This window comes from Canis aureus, chromosome 14, assembly GCF_053574225.1.
Source record: "Canis aureus isolate CA01 chromosome 14, VMU_Caureus_v.1.0, whole genome shotgun sequence".
NCBI classification, from domain to species: domain Eukaryota; kingdom Metazoa; phylum Chordata; class Mammalia; order Carnivora; family Canidae; genus Canis; species Canis aureus.
In genome coordinates, this window is record NC_135624.1 from 9190925 (window position 1) to 9213778 (window position 22854).

Sequence of the window (22854 nt, forward strand, 5' to 3'; positions counted from 1 at the left end):
ACTTCATTGCTTTTTTTTCTTTTTCCAAAGAAGTAGCTACTGGATTTATGTGCCATTTCCTGTAATTTCTTATGTTTTAGTTTATTTTGTTGCTCTTTTTCTTTTTTCTGGTTTTTAATTCTTAAGCTCATTTGCATTCATTGTTTTTAATTTTATAATACATTTACAAAGTATGACTAAGAAAAGGATTTTTTATATGTTTTAATACGTAATACATAATGCTTTTCTTACAAAATGCTCTCTTTCAGTGTGTAATTATTGTTTTGATATCCTCAACAACTGTACTTTAGGCAGTGGGGAGCTAACGGGTTTTGAGCATGGAAGTGATATGATCACATCTATAAAATAAATACTTGACAGCACTGTGGAGAATGGATTCCAATAAAAGTGACACTTAGGATGAGGTTTGAGAGGCTGTTCCAAGAGTTTACGTAAGAGATGGCTGTGAGGTGAGCAAAAGTCACACTGCAGACAGCTGACGGGTTACAGGAAGGGGTGAGGCGGCAGCGAGTGATCGCAGACTGCACCGGGCAGGCGGGGGCCAGCACGTCTGCGGGTGTAAGATCGGATAAAGTAATAACCAGGCAAACAAGAGCTGAGCCGAGGCTGCGAAAGAGATGGAGAAATGGGGCCCTGAAACCTTCCCGGAGCTGAGGCCACCGCACAACCACAGTTACTATTTATCAGACACGCCTCGGAGAATTCCGACGGGCCCCCAAGCAGTTTCGCCGGGGCGCCAGCCCAGCAAACACCGAGACTCGAGATTGCGGTCATCACCCCCCCCCCCCCCCGCCGCTCCGTAGTTTTGCTTTCCGTAGTTTTCAGTTGCTGAGGTCATCACGCAGTCCTGACGCAGGTGATCTTCTGACGTGAGGTCAGAGGTCAGCTGGAGCCTACGGTGCGTTAGCACGGCCGCCTACTCCCCTCACCCAGGCGTTTTATTACCTCCCACGGTCCCAAGAAGTAAGGTGAGTACGTACAGTAAGCTATTTTGAGAGAAGAGGGGCCACTTCCAAGTGACTTTCTCCCCAGTATATCGTTATAATTGTTCTGTTTCATTATTGGTTATCAATCCTTTACTTAATTCATGAATTAAACTGTGTCACAGGTATGTACATGTAAGAGAAAGCATAGGATACACAGGGCTCAGTTCTGTCTGTGCTTTCGGGCATCTACTGGGGGTCTTGGAATGAGCCCCCGGTCAATGAGTGGGGATTACTGTACCGACAAGGAAGAGAGGCTCTGTGGGGAAGGAACGAAGTTGCGTTGAGGTAGAATTGCCCCATGAATGATTGACGCGGGCACGTTTGTATTGGTTGAGGAAAAAGTCAGTGATGAGAGAAGTTCTGTTTGGAATCCAGTTATGACATGATGCCTTAAATCCCCGAGCTCCTGGTCTGTCACCTAAAGGCAAATCTCTTTTTCATCCGGATTTTTCTGTATTCTCAATTATACACGGCATTTTCTTCATTAAGTCATTGTTCCGCCATAGCTGGCCTTCAGGTCTCAAAAATACTACAGAAAAACTTGTGGTGCTGTAAATTCTGTAACTTGAAATGGACACATCTCAAAGATTCACTACACATACTGGTCTAAATATTTATTTTATAAATACTCATTTCTAATATTTACCCCCGAGCATGTTCTAGAAAATATGTGCTGCTTCCTTGTATAAACAAAATACTGCTTTCTCTTCTTTGGCTCATACTTGACCAATGTATTAATTTCTCTACCATTTTACATTTTCTTCAATAGTAGCAACCTACTTAAAATACTTAATTCCTAAAAAAATACACATCTGTAATGAAAAAGTTAAGCAAAACCAGGACACATAAGATTGTATGAGTCCTCCCAGCTCTGCCCTGCCCAGCATCACCCAGCTCAGTCCACACAGGCACGCTGCTAACATCTTGCTGTATAGCCTTCTAATGCATTTTCAATGCATACGCAAACCTAAATAAATTGTTCTTTCCAAACTTGTATTGTGATATACATACAAGCTCATAACTTCCTTTTTTAAAATTTAGCAGTACATCTTGGATTTTATATTTCAGTGTTTATAAGATCTTCCTTTTCCTATATATTTTCTATAATTTTTCATTATATGGACACATTGTAATTTTTAATGGGACATTTATGGGGTTTGTTGTTGTTATTTTGTTGTTATAAAAAACTTTCATTCCCCTGAGAGTTTTGCAAAAATTCCTTGAGGATGTAATCCCATAGTGAAAATGGTGGATCAAACGATAGGCACAATTCACATTTCAAAAGACATTGTCAAAAGTTTATATCCATTAATTCTCCAGCAACAGTTTAGTAGGATACTGGTTTTCAGATTAATTCTAGTTTTATCAACATTTTTCAATGTTTAACCTACGTATTTTGAATCAGAGACCTCTATGAAGAAATAGCGTCAGAAAGGCAAAGTCTTGCGTGGTATTCTCTCAATCAATAATGTTGTTAATGCTTTAACTTTTTCAGCAAGATTTCATATATATTATACCACTAAATTTTCAAAAGAATTTTTAAAAATACATTAAAAATTTTTTTTCTTGTAGATGAGAAAGTTTAGGCATGAGAGGATAAATTACTTGTTCAGAATTGTACAGATGCTAAGTGGTTCAGTTGGAAATCAAACACTTGAGGTCATACTGAGGTTTGATAAAAATTAATATGTAGGTTCAGCTACATTATCTTCTGATAATATTTTGACATAAACTTTTTTAACTCAACATTATCCTATGTTGTACTACCTTAAAATCAGCATCTTTTATTTTATTGAACATCCTTATGTACTTAAACATTATTTTATCCTTTCTTTGAAAAGTTTTAATAACAAAATGTAATATTAAATTTGTAATATTTTTTAAAAATAACTGTCAGAATATAAATATCTACTTTTTGTGATGAAAGCTAATTAATAAATAAGATATGAAATACTAATATTTTCTCTGCAAAGAGGCTACTGGCATCAGTATTAAGAGGGTTTTGGGTCAGAAAAATATATTAGAAATCTATCTGTGCTACTTTCTCTCTAGATGATTTTAGGAAACTAACCTCTCCAAGCCTTATTTTATGCATCTCTGTAATAGACATATGAATGTACTTACCTTATACTGCTATTAGGAAGACTAAAGAAGCTCTCCTCCGTGAAGTGATTAGTAAAATACCTGACACATAGATGGCAATCAATCATACTGCTACCATTATTCTATTTATTCTATAATTATTATTGTTCAGTCTTCTAAGACTATAGGTAATTTTTCAGAAATTAATATATTTCATAAAATTACATATTCCCATAAATATTGACCATCTTTCCTGTGTTACAGAAATCACTATATATCCATTAAGTTATTTTTTTCATTCATTTCAAACATGTAATTTCTGTTATAATCATATCATAGTAAATCTGAAAGAGACCTCAGAGATCATATAGTTATACAGATAAAAACATTTAAGACCAGATCTGTTAAAATAATCTTCAAAGTCACAGATTCTTGGTGCCAAAATAAGAATTTGATTCCCTTTCTCTCTTCTTTCTCCTTAGAATTCATTAATTTACTTTAAAAGTTAATGTGCATATTTGAAATATTCTCCAGTAATTTTAAAAATTGTAAGCCAAATATTGAAGAATTCCTTTGTTATCACTGGTGATTGCTTACATCTCTCTCCTTACTTTATTGAAATGAATCCCCGCCAGTTCAGAAATGTGTGAACTTTCCTCTTTGTTATGAATGTTCAAGTATATTTAAGAAAAAATGACCAGACTGCAATTTTGGTAATTGTGCCGACTTCTTTAGTAAGGCAAAATTTAATCAATTTTGCATTTGTCATATATCTTGTTAGTGTGATATTAGAGACACCTAAAAAGTTTATTCAGTAACTAGTTCTAATTAAAAACATCTTCATGCCTGCATGTAAAGTGTGTTGCAATTCTTTAATTGACTAAAACTATCGAATTATCATAATAGGAACTCAAGAACTTAGACCATAAAGTAGAGAAATGAATTGTTTATAGAGGTAAGTAAAATTGGATAGTTGTTTTACCTTCATAGTTTAAAGCATTGGTTCTCTGCCAGTATACCATCAACTCTAAAATCAAGTCACACGCAGAAAACAGCAATCCTTTATTTGTATGGTGGCTGCCTCAAAAATTAACTGGTTTCTGACATTAATTCACCAGAGAAAATTTTAAGCTCAAGCTGGTCAGACAGCTTCCCATGGGCAAATAGGAAAAAGATAATGTAAAGCTTTTATTTTCAAGTTGGTTGTTTGTAACTGGGTTCCTTTTCCTTAGAAGTAATGAATGTGATTTTTCTCTGAGAACTTCAGGAGAAAGCCTAGTACTCCATAGGTACCTCTAATTTCCTCGTACTAATATTTCTGTTGAGAGACAGTGATCCTACGGAAAATACATTTACTTTTGAGGAGCTGCATCCTTTAAAAAGGGTAAAATTGTTGAATTCAGAATTTCTGATGTTTACTTGCTTCTTTTGGCCATCTATTCATCTGCCCTTGGCAAGTTGAGCCCATCAGTAGCTAAGATATTGCCTCTTGAATTTAAATAATTAGGCATTTGGCCTAATATCTTTTAATTTTTAAGAATGGAATTCAAAGGATTATATTTCTGAGTTTATTATCACTCTAAATTTTTTCTTATAGGTAAAAAAATCATGATTATTACCTGCATCTTTTACTCAGGAATAAAGTGGATTATAATGGAGGCAACGGAGGACATATAATATAAAAATTATTTCTTAAATATTTGTGTTAGAGGTAAAAGAGAATAAAGACTTAGGGAGAGAGGGGAATGGAAGAATTGTTATAAATTTCATTCTTTCACACCATAGTGTAACTGTGTTGGGACCTTCCTGAGACTAAACCTTGGAGGTGAAATAGACACATGAAGTTACTGGATGAAGTTTAGAGAGGAAAAGTTACACACCCTGGAGAGTAGTGGTGGCTGCAGCCACTGACTCACTTCCTCTGTATATGTCAGATAGCAGCTCCTGCCAATACCCTCCTTTCTGCTACTGCTAATGCCCCCTGCCATTATTCCTGTCTCTTTTTTACCCCTATGGCTGGACTCAAATGAGATAGGAACATGTGGGGAGAAAGAACTTTCCTTGTTGAGGTAAGTTAAGTTGACATAGAAAAAGCCTCTTAAAAGATGCTTCTGAAATATGATGGATATAAATGCTTGATTTATTCTATCATGCCTTTCCATTGAATAGTCACGAAAAATAAGGTGCAAAGTTTTATGAACAATGGAAAATACGAATAATGATTAATGATTTGTTGGACCTGGGAAGAAAATCTGCTTTACCAAAGAGCCCAGCAAGTAGGCAGATAGTAAGAGTACCATATTCCCCTTCCCTCTACTACCTTTCTACACAAAATGCAGATTCATGAAGTTTTGACAGGAGGAAAAAGAGCATGGTCCTTCTCTTAGAGGGTTTTGTAAGCAGAGAAGGGCTATTTCAAATCCTTATCTTCTCCCCTATCTCACCCCTCACCCCCAAATAAATAAAATTTATTTTTACCTCATCCATTCACCAAGACACAAGAGGGCGTCTTGGCTGGGAACAGAAACAAAGACTCAATTTTGTATTTCTGAGATTAGCATTGAAGAGCTAGTCAGGAATAAGAAAAAGACTACAGGGCCTATGCAATTTTTGTGCTTTGTGGATTGTAATTTTTCATTCACCTTTCTAGCAAGAGAAAAAAGACTAGTAGATAATCTTATCCAGGATTAAATTCTGCTGTTCTTCATAAAAGCTGGGCAGCGGTGCCAAGAATTTTTTCCTCAAAACTGAATATCCCCTAAGTATAATAAGGTATAACTAATACTTGGTTCTAGGTTAAGATCTAAGAAGGATTGTAATGTCTGTCAGGGAGTGTACAAAGGCAAGTAATATTGGTACTACTGGCTAGACCACATGTGTTCAATAATGAGTGACAAGTATGAAAAGTAGCCTATAAATATATTTTGAAACTCATAATTATTCATAGCACTCTAGGTGCAGAGGAAAAATAATTTGAGAAAATAATTTTCCTCAGGACTGTGAAGAAAAATTCAGAAATCATCTGTTTAGGATCATTGCTAAATTTACAATTACAGCATTTATGGAACAATATGTAACAATGATACAGTAGAGAAGACAGAAAGAACTGGTTTAGAGGAAGTAAAGGTAACGAGAAGTGTTTATGAATTAAGTAAAGTCTTCAAGGAAGTTATGCAGTAGCATTACTAAATGCATCTATAATACAATAGGAAATATGTAAAGATAAAAACGAGGGGAGACAATATGTTGCCATATACAGAACAAATTAAATTCACATATACATATAATAATATGTTTATATATCTATCGATCAACATATGCATATTTACACATATTTACTTATATTGATAAAATTTGTACATACTCAAACAGAAAAGAAAGCTGAAGGTAGTAGAATCAGACTTTGATGTAATAAACATAATGTCTCTTTAAACTTAATTTATTTAAATATACAAATAAGCAACAGGTCATAATTGTGCATGATTTGTCAGTCATCACAAAATGAAAAAGCCTACTTAACCACTACCCACGTTAAGAAATTTGAAAAATTACCAGCATTCTGAAGCTCCCTTGAGACGTTATTATGCTCTATTCCTTCCTTCCTGTCCAAAGATATCCGTTCTTCTGACTGATGGAATAATTTTGCCTGTTCTTGAACTTTATGTAAAGGTAATCATATGGTACATATTCCTTTGCTTTTAGTTCCTTTTGCTCAACATAATGTTTGTGAGATTCATCTATTTGTTGTGTGTAGCTTTAATTCATTTATTATCATTTCTGTAGAGTATTTCATTATATGAATATATCACAAAATAATTATTCATTCTTCTGTTTATCGACATTTGGTCTTTTGCCAGTTTTTGGCTATTGCAGATAATGCTCTGGATATTCTCATAAGTGTCTTTTTGATGCATCTGCAGACACTCTTGCGTTAGAGTGAAATTATTAGGTGTGTGATACACTACGTTTGTAGAAAAATACCAAAGCTTTCTAGAGCAATTGTATCAATTTACACAGTCATCACCAAGGTATCAGTTTCTGTCGTTCCTTAATCTTGCCGATTTAGTATTTTCAATTTTTAAAATTTTAGCCCTTCTGGGGGCACCTGGGTGGCTCAGTCAGTTGAACATCCAACTCTTTTTTTTTAAGATTTCTTTTTTTTTTTTTTTTTTGAGAGAAAAAGAAAAGAGCATACAGAGGGAGAGGGAGAAACAAACTCCCCGCTGAACAGGGAGCCTGATGTGGGGCTCCATCCCAAGACCCCCGGATCATGACCTGACCAGAAGGCAGATGCTTACCTGGCTGAGTCACGAGGCATCCCAAGCATCCAACTCTCAATCTCAGCTCAGGTCTTGATCTCAAAGTCATGAGTTTAAGCCCCACATTGGCCTCCATGCTGGACAGTTTAGCCATTCTGTTATGGTGTACAGTGGTATCCGCTTCAGTTTGAAATTGCACTTCCGTGATATCTAGTGAGGTGGAGCGTCTTTAAATACATTTCTTGGTTCTCTGCCTACTGTCTTTTATGAAATTTCTGTTTAAATCTCTTGCCTAGGGATCCCTGGGTGGCTCAGCGGTTTAGCACCTGCTTTGGCCAGGGGCATGATCCTGGAGTCCCGGGATCGAGTCCTGCATCCGGCTCCCTGTCTGGAGCCTGCTTTTCCCTCTGCCTGTGTCTCTGCCTCTCTCTCTGTGTCTCTCATGAATAAATAAATAAAATCTCTTGCCAATTTTTTTCTTAAGTTTTACTTTTTCTTAGTTGCAGGAATCCTTTATACAGTCTGCATATTATCCCTTTGTTATATATATTGCAAAAATCTCTGTCCTGATGTAGTCAAATTGTTAATATTTCTCTTTATATTTAATGTTTATATGGTGTCCTGTATAGAACACCTTTCTTTGTCATTTCTCTTGCATTATATTGTAAACTTTGTTTAGAAGATCTTCCATTTAGATCTTCTTTTTTTTTAAATATATTTTTTAAAATTTTTATTTATTTATGATAGTCACAGAGAGAGAAAGAGAGGCAGAGACACAGGCAGAGAGAGAAGCAGGCTCCATGCACCCGGAGCCCGACGTGGGAATCGATCCTGGGTCTCCAGGATCGTGCCCTAGGCCAAAGGCAGGCGCCAAACCGCTGCGCCACCCAGGGATCCCTATTTAGATCTTCTAAAATTGAATTTTGTATATAACAGGAGTAGAAGTCAAGTTTAATTCTTTTTGCAAAAAAAAAAAAAAAAAAAAAAATCTTAAAAAAAAAAAGAAAGAAAGGGCAGCCCTGGTGGCGCAGCGGTTTAGCGCCGCCTGCAGCCTGGGTTGTGATTCTGGAGATCTGGGATGGAGTCCCACGTCGGGTTCCCTGCATGGAGCCTGCTTCTCCCTCTGCCTGTGTCTCTGCCTCTCTTTCTCTCTCTGTGTCTCAATAAAAAAAAAAAAAAAAAAAAAAAGCTTAATTCTTTTTTGCTCATAGGTATCTAACTGACCTAGACCATCTATAAAAAGACCCTTTTCCCAACTGATCTTTAGTCTACCTTTAATAATAAGTCAAATGTCCACATATATTAAGGGGTCTGCTGTCATACCCTCTATTCTTTTTTGCAAGTTTAAGTGTCTATTCTTAGCCAATACTATATGATTTTAAATACTTGCTTTATGAAGTCTTGATATCTAGTTGAGTAAGTCTTCCCACATTACTTTCTTCAAAACTGTCTTGGTTAAACTTGGACTTCTGCATTTCAATATCAATTTTAGAAAAAACTTGCCAATTTCTACCAAATATCTGGTGTGATTTTGATTGTCATAGATCATAGATTCACTTATGGAATAATTGGTGACTTTACAATAGTGAATATTAATAATGTTTTATATTCCTGGTAGTTCCTATTATTTGATGATTCTTCTTCTCCCCAACTCCAGTCCAGGAAGGAGCAAGATATTTCATGCTCATTATTTCAGATAATTAATGCCAAAACAGAACATAAATCAAAGTTGTCAATTTTTGGTTTTTGTACTCATGGCAGAGTTAACCAAGGATCTCTCAAGTCCTTTGTTGTAAGCGAGAAAGAGTGTGCATATTAAGAAACCCTAAAATTACAGAATGTCCAGCTGAGAAAGAGGGGCTTGAAATAGAGTCATAGTTCAGATATAGAAAAATCTGAACCTCAAGCTCACCCCACAGTTCTTTTTTTATAGAAAAAAAGTCCTAATTTGTAAGAAAAATTACATGAATTTAAATATTTTAGCAATTAAAAATTTTTTAACTGAAATTTATTTTGGGGCCTGATACTTATACATAATTATGCCAGATATACTTGGCTAAGGAGAGAAATGTCTTTTTCTTCAAAAGGGACTTAATATATAGTAAACATGTCAACTTGTCCCAAATTAATTTATTAATTTAGAAAAATCAGACTTTTCTCTGCCCCATAACATAAGGCAAAATATATTCAAATACTGTACAGAATTAATATAAAAGATAAGAGTATAAAATTGTTGGAAAATGTGGGGCATATTTATTTGATTTTGAGATAGGTGAATAAAGATTTTCAGCGGAAATAGGAAAAGATTAATGGGTAGTCATTTGACTTTCTAAGAAATCTAAAACTTCTTGATATAAAAGTAAAATCTATATATTAAAAATATCACTGATATAAAAAATCCACAATATAGAAAACTAAAAGTCAACCAAAAGTCAACACCTGAAAATAAATATTTATAACGTGTGTCTAATAATAAAATGAAAAAACTTTCATTTTAATAAAAATGTAAATTTAGAGTTGTACTCTTTTCAATACTAAATTGAAAAAGGCAAGCAATGGATTATTACCAAATATTGAGTAAGGTGCTGAAAACCTGCAATCTCATTTACTACTGATGGTAGATAATAAAAATGTTTCTGATAATCATTTTGGAAATAGGTATCAAATTCTTTTAAAATATTTGTTTCATTGACTTACTAAATATTGAGTAATATAGTCTAAGGAAATGGAAATACACATTAAGATGGTAGCATTATATGGCAATAAAAACGTATTAGTCACCTAAATACCCAACAATAGGGCATTAATTAAATATTTTGTAGTGTATGGTAATAGATTCTATGCTGTCATGTAAAAAAATTACATTTTATATTTTAGTAATCTGGAAAATGCTTATAATGCATGTAGATGATTAAAAGGAATATATTGTTATTAATATATGAAAGAGCATAAAGTCCTAATTTGTAAAATTATGTTCATAGAAGCTCTTTACCTGACCTCTACTATACAGGAGCATCTGGCATTTCTTCCTCCTTTTGTAAAAAATCTTTACTGATCTCAATACTTATATAGAGAGCTGCCCCCTCCCTAGAATGCCAACATTTTTGTTTTACCTATTGACTTACATATGTAAACAGAGATAGGTTTTTGTTTATTAATATAATTTTACTTGGTATTATACTTAAAAAGTCTAATTATGGATAAAATGTCTAATAAACTATGAGTGCTGAAAAAGAATAATGATTTATATAAACTGCAGAGAATTCTTTGGGAAAATTCAATAAATTTGGTCACTCAAATAAATAAGAGAACTTGCTTATTAAATTATGAGTGGACTAGAAAACTGTGAAATATTGGGGAAAGGATTAAAATGTAAACTTCTGTACTAATATTTTTTATATATCTTTATATTATTGTTCCTGTTTCAGGAAAACTAATGTAGAATAATTTGCAGTTCACTAGGAATATGATTTTTGTTATAAAAATATGGTGCTCCCATCAAAAGAGCTGTAGTCAGAAAAAAATTTGGTACTATATCAGAGGATTAGTGAAGAAATGATTGCATATTAATTAAGTTAAACATAGATTGTAGGTGTATAATTTTTAAGGATTCTTCACCTTAAAAAACCTTATCTGATTAACCAAAGACTGGTGGCTGTCAGGTAGGAGGGCTTCTACTGCATATGTTTATATAGAAAAAATATGAAGAGTCTTAACACCAGAATGTTTTAGTGGTTGTCTCTTGGTAATCATCATGTTTTTTTTCAAGCATTTATTTTCCAGTTTCTCTGTAGTGACTATGAATTACTTTGATCACAATTTAAAGTTATTTGAAACAGAAAGAACCCCCAAGCCTGTCCTCCCCAAAGGTATTGGGATTTCTGGCCAAATATGGGGTCATTGGTCTTATTGCCCAACTGTGGGGTGAGCTTGAGGTTCGATTACACAGCTTTGGCCCTCATTGGAATTTGTGAAGGCTGAATGGAGCTGATACAAGGCATCTGGTCTGTGTTCTGACGGACACAGCTAGGAATGAGACAATCTGTCCTAAGTTTTTTCAAGTCAAGCAGCTACCCAAAACTCATGATATAAAGAAGCATACACTACAGCAGACAAATGTACTTAGTTCCCAATCCACATTCAGAACCAGGCTGTGAATTATAATCCTTGTAAAGGATGAACACCTTGCATGGTTGGTTGGTTTCTAGACCCTGCCCCAGCACTCCAGGTACACTTGTTGGTAGTTTATTACAAGCAGGTCATGCACTAACTTGATCATATATATTGTGTGTCTGTCACTCAGACACACCAATCCTTTGTTTAGCACATACTAATTCAGTAAAGAGTATGTTTTTCTTTAGAAGATTGTGAGAGGGGCACATGTGAAAATAAATTTGGTTTAGATGATAAACTCTATGACAGTAGGTGCTAGGTCTTTTCTGTGTAACTTTGGGGCTAAACGTGGCTTGAACCATGTTGGAACAAAATGCTAGTTAACATGCTACTGAAGTGTCTTCCATTTTGCATGAGTGCTTTGTGTCCATGTTACAACATTAAGTGATGACATATTCTTTTGAATTATATTTATATTCCCAAACCCAATTCCCCAATTTGCTTTTCTTTTCTTTTTTTTTTTTTTTTTTTTTTTTTGCTTTTCTTTTCTAATGTCTTCCCCACCCCTTGAAGTCCATGGTATTAAAAAAAATACTTATTCCTTGAGAAGATATTGAGCTTTTGCTTAGGGTCATACATAAAGGAATTTGATTTAAATAATCACAGACGTTAAATTGCATCTGTCAGGGAGATCTACATTTTTGGCAGTTATAGGCTGCCTTTATTCAGTTTAATGATGAAGATTTGACTTTGTTGGATTTTTTTCTTCTTAGTAAAATGAATGGTGCATCTTTCTTTAATTGTGATCCTCGTCAACCATTTGGCCCAGTAATGGTATGCAAATTAAACTCTTTAAAAATTAATGCTAACATTTATTAAATAATGCATCATACAAAAAGTTAATTTGAAATTCCAAGTTGGGCTCCCTGTCTGCTCATGAGAAAGTATTTTTTGTGCCATCTTCATAAAACATCTTTATAGTCTTTCTAAATACCTTGAATATTTTTCCAGTATTTTACAAAATTATCACTATGGAGACTGTTCATGAAAACAGACTCTGTGCTTTTCAGTTTGATTTGTATAAACTCTTGGATTTTGAATTCATGTCACTGCTCTGATTTTCTAAACTTAAAAGTGCTTACAAATGTTTCTTTACCAAAATTTAACAGCTAACTAAGGGCTATAAATACTTAAATTATACAAGCTTGCATTCACTTCTGAGTCTTAAATCAGAATGTATATCACATGCTAGTGTGGCAGTTGTAAACCTTCAGTAACATCTCCAACCAGACAGCAATGAACACTGGTATTCAGTGTTGTACATTAATGATTTTATAAATTTGATTTGGGAATCTTAAATTAGATTGTGAGCATGATCAGCATAATCTAAGAAGATGCGCTTTCTTAGAGCTGAGATACAGCTTCGTGTGGTCTTTAAGAACAAGAGTGCTGGAGCATGACTACTGGAGTGCATGTCAACCTTACCAAGTCCTAACTTTGTGGCCTCAGACAAAGTGTTTAACTTCCTGGTCTCAAGTATCCTCAGCTGTGAAAATGACAACAGTGGTAGTACTTTTCTCGTAGGATTGTAATGAAATTTAAAAGAAATAATAAATATAAAGTACTCACCCATAGAAAGCACACAGTAACCATTAATGTCTTATTATCTTGACCAATTTCCTCTCACTGAGAAAACTTGAACTGTACTGTATAAGTGAATCTTCAAAGATTTGACAATAATTTAGGTTTGACTTGCTAAAATAAGAGCAAGAGTTAAGTATCTCTTCACTTTGCATTGTCTATAGAAATGGAATTTGTGGGAACCCTGAGTGGCTCAGCGGTTTGGCTCCTGCCTTTGGCCCAGGGCGCGATCCTGGAGTCACCGGATCGAGTCCCGCGTCAGGCTCCCGGCATGGAGCCTGCTTCTCCCTCTGCCTGTGTCTCTGCCTCTCTCTCTCTCTGTCTATCATAAAATAAATAAATAAATCTTAAAAAAAATGGAATTTGGAAAAGAATGTAAAACTCTTCATTACAGCTGTTTCTTCTATTCAATGTGAATTACCAAAAGAGAGAGCTTTCCCATGCATATGTTTATTTTAATAAACTTCCATTTAACTCTTATGAATAAATAAATATTTTTAAAAAATAAAAAAATAAAAAATAAAAAAATAAACTTCCATTTAACATCTACTATATGCAAGGCTTTGAGATGACATTAGGTAAGTAAACATAGAGGAGATCTGGTTCTTATCCTCAAAGAGTTATCTGTATAGTTAGCAAGACTCCAATAATCAAGTCAAACATAAATTTAAAAAACAGTATTTCAAGAATTTAAATAATGAAATAATTCAAAAGAGAGCCTGTAATTAAACATATGGAAGGGTGATATAAACAACAAATGCATTTGCTTATTTTATATTTATTTATTTATAACCTTCTTGTTTCATAAAATATGAGAAGCACCCATACTAAGCATTGAAAGAGTAACATCTTTTTATTTATTTATTTATTTATTTATTTATTTATTTATTTATTTTTTAAGAGTAACATCTTTAAAGATGGGCTAGTCTATAAGGGCTTCGTGAGGGAAGTGGACCTCATGATGACCAAAGATTGAATCCCAGACAGGTTTCATCTTTTAGATTGTCCTGTAAGTGTTAATAGGCTCTATATATAGTTAAATTGGAGGGAGGTATAACTTAAGGGCTCAACAGTCAACATCATGCCTAGTTACTATTCAGATCCATCCTGCAGTAAACTTACTGAACTTTCATCAAGGAAAGACTATCATAGATCACAAGCCTGATCATTTCACTAGTTTGGTGTTTATTGAGGACCTAGTTAATATCTCCATGTCTCACCCCCCCAAAAATAATTAATTAATTAATTAATTAATTAATTAATTAATTAAAAAATTTTGAATATGTCCTAGGTACTGGGAAGAAAGAAATGAGTTTATTGTTGGTTCCTGGCCTTCAGTTGCTTACAGAACTTGTAACAAATATTTGTTATTTTATGATACATGCTGTGATAAGAGTAAGCCAGAGGTGTGATGAATGGGGGTGGGGGGGCAGAGTGGATGGGGGTGTCTGTTTCAGGGAATGCTTCAGAGAGGAGCCAGAGTTTCTCATTCTTTGCATTCCTGAATAGAAGCCAAATAAAAGTTTTAATTTTGGATCAGTTCAGAGTGCTTCACAACTTTTTCCTTTCCACAGAGTCTAAAGCTATGATCAGTGAGTAAAAAATTGCTAAGATAAGTATCAGTCAGCCGGGAGTCTGTGGGATAATCACATTTTTTTTTTTTGACAGACATTTTGGTATCATTAGAGTTTGTTTCAAAAATGGATTTTGAGTTTAGATAGCTGAGTGAGTTAAAAAACACTAAATTGCAAATAAGAGAGTGTTCCCAATTAATAACAGATCTAAGCAAATTCTGTTTTCCACTATACTTAAGGGAAGTTTTTTTAAAAAATGTTCATTTATTCCTTTATTTGTTCAATCATTAATGCATTTGTCAGGCTCTGAATAGAATTTTTGGCTTACTTGGGAATGAACAGGCACAATGTATTTCTTCATGGATTCTTACAGTCTAATGTTTTATATGTAGTTGTCTTACAGAATTGCCAAAGTCCATTAATTGGTAAGAATAATCATCTCATAGGCAGGAATGTATTCCACTGTAGTATGGTCTTAGATGTAGACAACCAAAAATAAGGGAAACTTTCAAGTTCTAACTAATTCATTAAGTATGATATCAACTCAATTGAAAACTCTGAAAATAAATAAGATATGAATTGTTAAACTTAAGGACAGCACAGTCTAAATTCAAATGATGAATAGAACATTTATTAGAATATTGCATTAATATCAAGTCACTATAATTTTAAGTGATGGTTAAGAAATTGGGAGATTTCTGAGAATGCTACTACTACCACTAATAATGACTGTCAAATGCTTTATAATTTAAGATGAGGTTCTTGCTCACAACAGGTGCGTAAATATGTACAATCATCTCTATTTGCAAAGAAGGAAACTGAGACGGAGCAATGTTGAGTGATTTGCCTTCTGCCAGGAAGGAGTAGATAAGTAGTAGAGCCTATACTGTATTTAATCTCTACTCTGTCAGGAGTCTGTCTAATAGAAAAGAGATACTTCCAAATGGTCAACAATGAAGGAATTAAGATTGCTTAGCTTTTATGCACTGAATTTTAATCACAGAATCTGAAGAATTTTTCAGGAGACTGCTTTTTCTCTATTTTATCATGGTCTGGGTGGATCAGGTACTGATGATCAGGGAGGGAAGTATCTCAGTATACATGACTCTTACAGAAACTACAAAAAAAATTTCACATTTTACTAGAATCAAAATGTACAATGCTAGAGCAGAGAAATATGCAATTTGTATTCACATACGAATTTTAGGGTGGGATAGCTAATTATTATCAGTCTTTATATTAGGCAGAGGAGTCCTTCTGGAATAGGTCCTATCTCAGAGCCTGATTGAATGATGGGAGATAGATAGTTGGCAGAGATAGGAGGAGTGTCCTTTCTGGCAGAGGCTGGGTCTTAAAGATGGGACTTAGTAAAAGGCTTTGAAAAACATATTTTAAAAAAATAGAGGGATTAGTAGGGGTGGTTGAATATAACAAAACAGAATTTTTTGTCTCTTTAATGAAATATTTTAAAGCAGAAGAAAGTTTTTGGTTTGTTCTTGATTTTAATATATGGTTGGGATTCTACTATACCATATTCAACCATGTCAGGTATTTTATAGGGCTTTAACTGGTTTAAGTATAGTTAAAAATAAAGATGGCCTGACCAATTGTTGAGGACTGGGCAGGGGAGTGTAAATTAGTAGGACTATTATAATAGTAAAAGTAGTAAAAAATAGTACTTGGAAAACAGAGCCTGAATTAAAGAAGGTGATGCTTTATTTAGGGCTATAATTCCAAGGTAGTGAAGGTGAGAAAATGGAAAGTGAAGTTATTAAGAATGGGAAGCAATGTAAGGTGACATGTTACCTTGCTAGCCACTGTTTTATCATAAACCCGAGACAAAGATGCCTAGAGAGGTGCACTGACTTCATGGTGAAACTACCTCAGAATAGGAAGTGGGAAGAAAGAAGGACTTTATCTGTCTAGATGTCTGTAGTTCTTATCTCTTCTTTTTTATCTGTCAAATTTCATCCCCTGGAACACCCCACTCCCAAACAGCACACACACTCCTTAGCTGCTCAGAACCCAGATCCTATACTTTAAAATGTGGTGTTACATTCAAGTCTATAAGTGGGGAGAGAAACCAGGGATTTGGGGTTTGTGTCTGGTTGAACTAGTTGGCTATTGACAGTGTGTAAGCAACGTTGAATGGTTATGACTATGTCAGAGCAAATGACTGAGGGTCGGAAGAATCTGAGGAGGTGCAAAGAGTTAACATGATTATTCTTATTTATTATATGTTGAGCACTACACTAGCACTTCATATGCCTTGTTTCTTTTGATCTACCTGTATTCTCATTATACAGTGAGGTATTCCAACCTTAGAGAAGTAAAGTTACTTATCCTCAGATTTGAAACCAAGCAGTTATTATTAGACTACTGGAGGGCAATTTTCCCCCTTTCCCTGCATTATCTTCTTCCATCTCTGCCCTCCCTTCCCCTTCTGTGCTGTCCTGTTGTCCCTTCTTTCCCTTCCCTCTCTCACCATTCTGTCTCTTCTTTTCCTTCATTCTCCCTCTCTTCATGCTCCCTTTCTCTCTCTGTTTCCTTTCCTTCTCTCTCTGTCTTCCTTCTTTTCTCCCTCCCTTATTTCACTCCTTCCCGCTTTTAAATTATAAAAATTTAAAATATCTACTATATCCCAGGAACTGGTCTATCTGAAGAGAATACACAAACATGGTCTTTGCTCTCTTGCTTCTTAAAATCAAATTGGGGAATGGGAAGTAGAAGCACACAATAAAAAAGTAAACAAATAGTCAAATATTTTCATATGGTGATTTGTGTTATAAATACAATGAAACAGGATATGAGAGGGCATTTGTATGAGCATAAAAGGGGTACGGTGAGGGAAGATACTTCTTTAAATAGTGTGTTCAATAAAATCCTTTCTAATGGGAGATGACATTTGACCTGATATTTGACTGATGGTAAGTAACCAGGAGACAGGTCTATCAGGCTACTAAGTGGGGAGTGGATCTAGAAGAAGCAATTTAGAAGGCGACAGGAGTGGTCTAGGCCAGTTGTGATGACTTAGACTGGGATGGTAGGATAGAGATGAGAGGGGAGGTAATTGCAGTATAGAGTTAAGAAAGGACCAGAGCAACCCCAGTGGCTCAGCAGTTTAGCACCGCCCTCAGCCTGGGGCGTGATCCTGGAGACCCTGGATCGAGTCCCAAGCACAGTGCTTATCCCTCTGCCTGTGCCTCTCTCTCTCTCTCTCTCTCTCTCTCTCATATGATTAAATAAAATCTTAAAAAAAAAAAAAAAAAAAAAGAAATAGGACCAAATAGAGGTCTCAGTGATGGCACTTAGGCTTTGATATAAGCAATAGGACAAATGGTGCTTTCACTTATTGAGATGAAGATGAAGGGAGGAGTGGGTTTAGTGTAGGGGATAAAAAGTTCTAAGGATGATGATGTGTTAAGTCTGAGATGTCTATTAGCCATATAAATGGAGGCACAAAGAAACTGTTGAATATATATACCTGTAAAGGTAAGAGGCGTGGACTAAAAATAAAACTTTGGGAGTGTAGAAATGAAACTAAAAGCCATATTTTATTTAAACATGATGATTTTAAAAAAGAACTGATAGAACAAATGCCTGTCTCTAGGATTTTTCTTTTTTCTCTTCTATTTATCCTGACTATATTTTACTCTTAAGTGTAACAAAAATACTTGGACATCCTAGCAGAGTTAAGACAGTTGTACAACACTTTGTTATGAGTTATAGCCCTAAAATATGAGAGATCTTCCTTTTGGTTTTAATATTCAGTTTAAAAACTGATATCCTATAATATTCTTTAAATTTGTAAACAAGAGCTTTTTTTTTTTTTTTTTAAAAAGTGATTATCTCTAGTGAATTAGAGAAGGCAAGCACCAGTGGGAGCTAATAACATATCCACATGTAGTCTCACAAAAAGTTTATTTTTTTTTTACCTATGATGTACAAATATACTTGCCAAGCAATAGAATACAAATAAAAGCACTTAAAAATGTTTGTATTTTAAGTCATAGAAGGTGAAGATAATACAGAAGAATGACCTAACTTAGTATATTCCTGGAATGATTTTGCTCAGTGAAAGCAACTGTCATTGTGGAGTACTTTTGGAAGGAATGTGAGATGCCACAGTGCATCATGGAATCCACCATTGGGTGCCTGGTTTGCAAAAAGGCCAAATAAATTTTGCAGAAAACAATATTGCCTTTATACTACTAAATATTTCCCCATTCTCAAAGCTAAGAAAAGAGCAGATTTTCAATAAATATTCACAGAAGCATGACTGCATAGTTTCCCAAAGGCTCATGTGGATTTGAAAGCACTTACCATTTAAGAAAGCATTGGCTCTGCTGTGTATCTTTTGCATGGCACTGGACTCCACATGAACAGAACACCTTGGCTTGTAAAACACATTCAAAGTAGTGAGTTTAATATCCAAATGTTAAGTTCTACTTTATATCTGGTTATATAACGTGAGTAGTATATAGCAGATCTAGTAAAGAGCGGGATATAAACTACATTTAGACTAGGAATCAATTTAGAAGGAAGATTGACTCTCTTCTTCCTTTTTTTGAAAATGTTGAAAATTTCTATCTCTATCAGGAATCCCGAACTCATCTCAAATACCAGAGAGAGATAATCAGTTGTGAGCTGGCACTTATTCCTAGTATTCAATTAGTCATTAGCGGAAGTGGGTGTGAGCCCACATATCATACCTATATTACCTCAAGCCTTGACTCTGTTCTTTTATACTGTAAGTAGCTAAGTATTTTGACCATTACTGTGGAAAATCGGAGAGATGGTGCTCCAAAAACTCTGGAGAAAATCTGGGAGATGGTAGGGGTAGACTGTTAAAAAGCTTTAAAAAAAAGCTTTTACTGATTAGGAACTGACCAGAAAAAAAGCACAATTGAATAAAATATGATTACCTGATGACATGGACAAATAATCACACTGTCCATTGATAACTTTCCAAATTTTAATTTGTTAGAAATACCAAAGATGGTATTATCTTTATCTATTATGATGGAAACTATGAGCTTAGGGTCAAAAGTAGGTCTAATTGTTTCTGTATTTTTTAGTGTAGATTGAATTCATGTCAGCTAAACACCTCTTAACAAAATTATTTCAGATTATAGGGATCAATATAGAATCTCTAACTGTCCCTATTCATGATTTTTTCAAAACAATCTCGCACATTAGGTCTTAGTGTTTATTTATTTATTTATTTTTTTCAGGAAGGACTAATCAAGATCTTTGAGTTCAAAGCAAATTAAAATATATATGATTCAAGTCAGTTTCTTTTGTTTCTTCTCATGCTTCTTGAAATCTCTTAATTTTATTGCTCTTTATAACTTTTCTGAAGCATTTTACTTATCACTATGAGATTAATGTTTCTGAAAGTCTATATTAGCTTTTCTGCTTAAATATCAGTAATGTGGTGGTTTCCCATGTATACTATTTCCAGGTAATACAAACAAGGGAGCTATGTTCAAATGCTCTTGGAAATTGTTCCACACTGTCTTTCACTCTCAGGGAGCCCCAGTATACATTAGCATATTAAAGACCAAGAGAATTCCTAGAGCAAAAATAGCTATTTAACTTTGCTTAACCCAAACGGTTCCCAAATTATTTGAACTTGAACCCTTCTTCCTCCATAGGGACCACACTTTGAAAAATGCAAATCTAGAGGTATCTGATTATATAAAAAAAAATCTTAAAAGATTTGTTAGAACTGTAAGGTAGATAAGAGATTAAATAGTTCAATCATTTCACATTACAAATAGTATAACAGGACTAAGATAGGGCAAGAAGCTTATCAAAGTTCACACTAGCAAGAACTTTCTCAAGTTAGCAAAGAGACAGAATTTTAATCTCAATCTCAAAACCTGTAATCCTTTTCATCATGTTTTGCTGTCTTTCCAAGTGAGTTCTAGAAACTAAAGATTCTGTTTTTGACATCTTATCTATTACTTATGGATTCTGATAATGGCATAGCATATGAGAGACCATGGTTTAGAATTATTTGTTCAGAATTCTGTGCTAACAGTGAGTGGAATGCTAGGTGGGCATTAGTGAGCACAGCAGCTGTAGTTCTTGCTCAGATGGAGCCTGTTACCTTGTAGGGGTGGTCAGACATAAAGTAGGCAAATTAATAAATGCGTAATTACAAATTTGAACAGATGATAGGAAAGCAGCATACTGGTATCTGTGATTGGGAATGAAGGTGGAAATCTACTTATACAAAGTTCATAGGAAAGTTCATCTCATGAGGAAATATTTAAACCAAGAGAGAAGTCGGCTGTGCAAAGACCCAAGGACAGAACTTTCTAGACAGGATACACACACAGTATGAGGACTCTGCAGTAAGGAAATGATTTTTTAGGAGTAAACAATGACCCAGGTGGCTTGAGGGTGGTAAACTGAGAGAGCATGTTGGGATGAATTTGGATGGGCCAAGTAAGTATACATGATTTAGGTCATTGTAGGGTAGAATAAACTGTTGAATTTTAGAGGTTAGGAAGTATAGCCTCTTGTAGTGGACTGGTGGTCATTTATTTCACAAGTGATGTAGTAGATTCCAGGCAGTTGCTTCAGTAGAGTTCTGAGATGGCAGTTCCCATCAGCTTAGGATGTCACTAGCCTGTGGAAGAGTGGAAATATTTAAATACCTGTTGCTGGAGCATGTGTGTAACTGATAATAGGGAACCTGATGGGATATGAGTGCCAGGTTGGGATGGTGCTGTCAACGTGGTAGCGAGAGGCCTGGCCAGTGATGGAGATGATATGGCAGAGAGATCTCCCTGTGGTTGTTGGTGGTGACCTTAGAGATGGGCCTTTAGCCTTCTCTAAGAGATAAGAGTGGGCAGAGCAGCAGAGGTATAAGCTATAGGCCATACAATTGTTAGTGCAGAACTCAGAAGCTTCTGGCTCTCAAAATGGACTGCATATAAGTTGGTTCTGAAGTACACTTGATGAGAAGGGCCTTGGTGGCTAGTAGTACAAGTAAATGTGATATGGCTATGGTTAGCATCACAGTGCAGGCTGAGCAGACCAGAACAAAAAGGCGCAGTGTGAAACTGACAATATTGGTATACACTTTCATCTTTCAAGTAAGGATTTCCCTGGGACATTATGGGTGTGCCCTTTTCCAGCCCAAGAGTTGCATTTTCTTTTCATCAAGCAACTGAATAAACTTCCTCTGCAGTGTAAGCTCTGAGTCATTATTTCAAATTATTTTCCCCATATATATTTCCTTCTTTCCTTCCTTCCCTCTTTCAGTGTTTGCTGTTAACCCTTTGCACATATAAGCCTAGACAATGCAGACTCATAATGAACAAAGTAGAGAAGATTCCTGCCCTCATGGAGCTGACATTCTCTAGGCATGTCTTCTAATATTTTGAGTTAGAATTTTCCCTGCAGTAAAAGGATTACCAGAGGTTTGTTATGTTTGAAACCCAGAGTACAACCAGAATTTTATTGTAAATTGCAAATGATTTCTGCTTACCAAAATATAATTTCTATTGCTAAAGGGGTTATTAGGAATAGCTAATTAATCTCAAAATATTTTGTGATAAACCAAGGAAACATAGAATGATTTGTCTTTAAATCATAGATTCAGGTGAAAATGTATGTATAAAGATATTTATGTTAAAATTTTAGAGTAACTGGAAAAAATAGGGCAAAAGTTAAATAGTGATACAGTGACATGATACAATATTATGTATGCATTAAAACTCATGCTTTTAAAGAAGAAATATTATGTAGTGATAATGATTATGGACACTAGAGGCAGATATTATTCAGAGGAAGTTACTTGTCCTATCTTTTCACATAACAGGTTATGGTTTCTCTCCAGGCCTGAGCATGTTAATCATCTTCATTCTTTTTCATAACTGCATAGCATGAATTATGCTGATATACCATCATTTGTTTAACCATCCCTCTGTTAATGGATATATGACTTGTTTCCCAGAAGTTGTTTACAAACAATGCTGACGTGGACATCATTGCACACATACTTTGATGTCCATGGGCTGGCATTTTTAATAGGATTGACTGCAAAAATTGGGATTGCTGACTGATGGTTCTTCACATTCATAATTTTGTGAGAGAGTATCAAACTGCAAGATGTTTGCTTTGCTTTTACTTCTCACAACAACAGAGTTAATTTCCCCAAACTCTACAATTTAGTATTGTACT

General features: G+C 34.9%; 1 long non-coding RNA gene across 16 annotated transcripts in view; it reads left to right on the plus strand.

The window, feature by feature from the left end:
• Nucleotides 1–815: 815 nt before the first annotated feature.
• The window catches only part of LOC144283151 (uncharacterized), a 190654-nt gene continuing 168615 nt past the window's right edge, over nt 816–22854 (plus strand). For 13 of the 16 annotated variants that reach the window (XR_013351507.1, XR_013351512.1, XR_013351521.1 and 10 more), the window contains exon 1: nt 820–968. This is a non-coding gene — a long non-coding RNA (uncharacterized LOC144283151). Of the gene's footprint in view, nt 969–22854 lie in introns of all 16 variants that reach the window. The other 3 variants (XR_013351509.1, XR_013351523.1, XR_013351520.1) reach the window with 2 other exon arrangements.